We start from the raw sequence: 5,672 nt of genomic DNA on the forward strand, positions 1-5,672 counted from the left end.
GGGCATATTTTATCTTCTTGAACTTTACAACCGCCCTCTGAGATAAAAGGTGTGAGCATTGTTACCCCATGTTACAAATGAGGAAATTGAGGCTTAGAGGGCTTAATCCTTCTTCTGAACTATTCTGCACTAACAAGGTTCTCCACTCACTTGGCACTCACTCTTTACTACCTCCTAATGTTATCTTTTTACATGTGTATGACTTGTTATGACAGCCTAACCTCCTTAAAAGCAGATGGTTTATCTGTTTCTTGTATTCTCCCCCTGTGACTTGAACAGGAAAGGAACTCAGTAAATATTAGTTGTTTGATGAGTTACAATTAGAGAATCATAAAACTTTGAGCAAAAAGGGAGCCTTATAGATCACTTAATGAGTGCTTGTGTCTCTTGGAACTTCCCTGGTGGCACAGTGGTTAAGATTCTGCACTCGCAATGCCAAGGGCACAGGTTTTTTTTTTTTGGTACGCGGGCCTCTCACTGTTGTGGCCTCTCCCATTGCGGAGCACAGGCTCCGGACGTGCAGGCTCAGCTGCGATGGCTCACGGGCCCAGCCACTCCGTAGCATGTGGGATCTTCCCGGACCGGGGCACGAACCCGTGTCCCCTGCATCGACAGGCGGACTCTCAACCACTGTGCCACCAGGAAAGCCCAGGGCCCAGGTTTGACCCTTGGTCAAGGAACTAGAGCCCACGTGCATGCCTCAACTAAGGAGCCTGCCTGCCACAACTAAGGAGCCCCTGAACCACAACTAAGGAGTCCACCTGCTGCCTGCCACCACTAAAAGAGCCCACATGCTGGAACTAAGGAGCCCGGCTTCCACAACTAAGACCCGACACAACTAGATAAAAATAAATAGATAGGGGGACTTCCTAGTTCCCCAACCAGGGATCAAACCTGTGCCCCCTGCAGTGGAAGTGTGGAATCTCAACCACTGGACTGCCAGAGAAGTCTTGGCAATGGCTTTTATGGGAGGGTTTTTAAAAGGCAACATTTGGAGTGAGAGTTGCAGCTCATGGACTTTCTTCTGATTGGTTTCTGGTGAGGCAACAAGGTGGTGTTTCAGGAATCTTAATTATCAGCCTTTTGGTTCTAACCAGTCTGGGGTCTACGTGCTTGTCAGCATGTAGTTACCATTTGCCACCTGGAGTGGGGGTGGTCTTAGTTTCTGCAGAATAACTCAAAGATAAGTGTCATATTGTTATGTATTATCCCTTGAGGAGGGACTAGAACTCTGTTTTACCTGCTGACTATTGTTTAAGGTAACATTACTTTTCTTGCTTAACTACTTTTCCTTCGCTTCTGCATTTCGTCACTTCCCTAATTAGTAACTGTTTGAGTCTGTTTTTTGGAACTCAGGGAAGGCCCAGGAAACTAAAGCCTCTTTCTACAAACAAGAAGTGGGGGACATGGAAGGGCTTTTGTACTTGGAAGGGCCCCTCAGGGTCCTGCTTGGTTTCAAAACTTCAAAGAATCTTCAGAGATGTATCAGAACTATAATTGGATGCTTCAGGCTACCTCAAACTTCTAGGTGTAATTTTTTTTTTTTCTCTTCTGCAGTTGGTGCTATCTATTGAAAAAGTTGAGAAGCATAAATTGCAATGCTAGTTAAGGCCTGGAGAGGCTAAGCAAATTGCCTCAAATCACACATTAATTCAATCAATATTGATTCAGCATTTGCTACTAATTGTGCAAACACCAGGGCTAAAACAATGAGCACATCACATAAGGCCACTGACCTTATAAAGTTTATATGCAAGTGGGGGTGAGGAGAGGAGAGAGTTGTTAAGTTAATCTTCAATATGTGTAACCCATATAAACCAGCCACCACCTTGGTGAGTCTAGAAGAACATATTAAATAAAAGCAACTCAAAACTTTATTGCAGACTCTGCAGAAAATACCCAAGGGTGGGTCCATCCTTATTGCACAATAAAATATCTTTTATTTCCTTTATCTTAAATTCTCAATATGGCACCCAGCCACTAGTACCTGACCAAAATAGATTTTCCCAAAGTTCTTCCTGACCCTCAGCTTGAAGAGCTCCTAGCTTCTTGGCCTTCCACCCTCTCTCTTTTTCTATCTAGTCTATCCTCAGTACAAAAGAAGTTAGCTTCTGGCAAGATATTTCAGTGATAATGGTAAAAAGAATCTCATGAATAGATTTTTGTACTTTTTTTTTCCTTTCCACAGTCTTGCAAATGTAAAAGTGCAGAGTACTTGACCTAGGCTGAGGGATTAAGGCAGAACTCTTTGAGAAAGGGTCCTATTAAGCTGAGACCAGACTGTTAAATAAGTATTAACCGAGAAAAGGAGGTGCTGACTAGAAAAAAAAAAAGCGCAACCTAAAAGTTGAGAATTATATTTTATTCAAGGACATTACTGAGGACTATAGCCTGTGAAGGCAGCCTCTCATATAGCTCTGAGGAACTGTTCCAAAGAAGTAAGGGAAGAGCCAGGATATATAGGAGCTTTTGCTGAAAGCAAACAAAAAAAACCCCAAAAACAACCCCCAAAACCCATAACACATGTAGTTGAACATCAAAAGACTAATGCTAATCACAAAAACAGACATCTCAAGTCAATGATTTTAGTGCTTTTCTTTTTAACTTTTTATTTTATATTGGAGTATAGTTGATTAACAATGTTGTGTTAGTTCCAGATATACAGCAAAGTGATTCAGTTATACATATACATGTGTCTGTTGTTTTTCAAATTCTTTTCCCAACTAGGTCGTTATATAATATTGAGCAGAGTTCCCTGTGCTATACAGTAGGTCCTTGTTGGTTATCCATTTTAAATATAGCAGTGTGTACATGTCAATCCCAAACTCCCTGACTATCCCTCCTCCCATCCTTCCCCCCTCCCCCGTAACTACAAGTTTGTTCTCTAAGTCTGTGAGTCTGTTTCTGTTTTGTAAATAAGTTCAAAACATTATTTTTTTTCAGATCATGCATATAAGCAATATCATAGGATACTTCTTTTTCTCTGTCTGACTGATCACTCAGGATGACAGTCTCTAGGTCCATCCATGTGGCTGCAAATGACATTATTTCATAGGAAGATGCAAGAGTCTGGGCTCATTGAAATTATTCCTTTGATATGTGTCTTAACTATCTAGGGCCAATATCCTGTTTTTCTTCATCCTGAATCCCCCTCAGGGCACACTGTGCAAAGATTTGGTGGGGACTAGAGATTTGGGAGATTTGGGGAGAACTTCTAAGTAGACTTCTGTTGAATTGAGATAGGGTCAGAGGAGATGTAAAGAAGAGTGAAAATTCAGAAGCTATTTGGTAAGAAATGGTCAGGACTTAGTGCTTGACTGGATATGGGTGCTGAAGGAGAGGTCAAGGATAATGCCCAAGCTTCTGGCTTAAGCCACTGGGTGGATAAGAATGATAGACATGGAGACAGGAAATTCTAGAAGAAGACCAGATCGTGGAGGAATTTTGAAGGTTAAAATGCCCTAAAAATGAGACAGAAAAAAAAAAAAAAAAAAAAAAGAATAGTGATTTTGGTCCAGCAGGTCATGATGCTTCAGAATTTTTAATCTCTTCTTGCTTTAATTATTTCCTTTTATTCTTTTTTCTCATCAGTGAGAAGCACATACAAAGTATTTTGAGTTTACTTGGCTATTTTTTTCATTGATTTTAAAGAATGACACACACAGTATCATTTTGCTTGGTAAAATTGATAAGAAGCAGATTTCATTCTAATTTTCATATATTGTATAGTGAAATATAAGTATAAATATTATCTATGTTCATAAAATGAGTTGATAAAAGATGTTCATGTTATGTCTCTGTATAACAAGTCACTCTAAAACTCAGTGGCTTAAAACAACTCTATTATTTTGTTTCTATTCCTCATGATTCTGGGGGTTGCTTGGAAGAATGGAATTATTCTATAAAGCTTCCTCAGTCTTTTGCCTGCCCGTATCATTGGGCTTTTGCCTGGAATACCAGCATGATGGAACACATGATCCTCTCCATGTGCCTGAGCTCCCTCATATTATGGGAGTTGGGTTCCAAGAGTGATCTTCCCAAGAGAATGGGGCAGATTCTGTTTTGACTTTTATGACCTAACCTCAGAGGTCACATAGCAAAACTACTACACTCACAGGCCTGCCTAGATTCAGAACAAGGGAATATAATGGGAAGAGTGACAACTTTACACTGTAAGATGAGCAGGTAGGGTTGGAGACTTTGTTGTAACTATCTTGGGAAACACAATCTGCAACAGAAGATAAACGCAGATGGAAAAAGACTCTTCTCCTCTGGCCAATGTCTACAACAGTACTGTACATGGCACTCAATAAGTATTTGTTCAATAAATCAATAGGTAATTAGAATAAGATATGCTATCTTCTAAAATGGGTTCATGTTTATTATTTTTCATGATAAACTACTCTTTATGATCTTAAGTGTAGAGAGAACTGAATTAATGGAAAAAATAAGATTAATATTATAAAAGTGATCATTATAAATTTAGCTTTGACAATTTTCTTAAAGATTCTAATTTATAAGAAATAAATTAATTCACATTAAGAGTAAAAGCATAGGCCTAAATTATTATAATTCCAAATTATTCCTAAATTATATAAATATTCCCAAATTAAGTTCCTAAATTATTAAAATTCCAAGTATTTCATTTAGTTTTGTGGTGGACAGAGATGGAATAGTTAATCAATGTTTTAGGTTTAATAATGGCCCCCCAAGATATCCATGTTGTAATCCTCAGAACATATGAATTTACCTTATATAGAAAGAAACTTTGCAGATGTGATTGAGGTAAGGATTTGGGGATGAGGCAATTACCTTGAATTATCTCAAAGACCCTAAATGCAACTGCAAGAGTCCTTACAAGAAGGAGGCAGAGGAACATTTTGAACTTCAGTAGAGGAGAAGTCCATGCCACTGAGATTAGAGTGATGGGGCAAGGACACGAGGAATGCAGGCATGGAAAGGAATCTCTCCTGGAGCCTCCAGATGGAACCAGCCCTGATGACACATTGACTTTAGCTCCTTAAGACTTATTTTACACCCCTTTTTTCTGCCCTTCAGACTGTTAGAGAATAAATTTGTGTTGTTTTAAGCCTTTCAGTTTGTGATGATTTGTTACAGCAGCACCAGAAAACTAATACAATCAATAGAATGATGAAATCAAAGAAAAAAGTTTGCATTTCACATAATTCAAAGCTGTATGTTCTTCTGCTGACATAAAGAGGAGATTGATATGGTGAATAAAAATGCTGAATAAAGATTATAGGTATTAAAGTGAGTATATACGTTTATAAAACCCTGTGTAATCTATGTTACAAAAATTTCCCTTTTGAGGCCTGCAGTACAGTAATTAGTCTTCATCTCTTTCAAGGTACAAGTCCCTGCCTTTTAAATCTTAGTTATAGCTTTTGTGAAGTCTTGCCTATGTTCCAGCTCTAAGACCAAGATACATGGGCCCAAGGGTTATTACATAAATTTAGATGACCACTTTTTGCATAATGTTTTATTTTGATCTAATTCCGAACTTACAGAATAGTGGCAAGAATAATACAAGAAACTTCTGTAATCCTTTACCCACGTTCACCATTGCACTTTGCATCATTTACACACATGCTCTCCCTCTCTCTACACACACACACACACACACACACACACACACACACACACACACACAC

The sequence above is a fragment of the Aethalodelphis obliquidens genome, unplaced genomic scaffold (assembly GCF_003676395.1).
Source record: "Aethalodelphis obliquidens isolate GAN/ISIS:26980383/991018 unplaced genomic scaffold, ASM367639v1 scaffold25, whole genome shotgun sequence".
Taxonomy (NCBI): domain Eukaryota; kingdom Metazoa; phylum Chordata; class Mammalia; order Artiodactyla; family Delphinidae; genus Aethalodelphis; species Aethalodelphis obliquidens.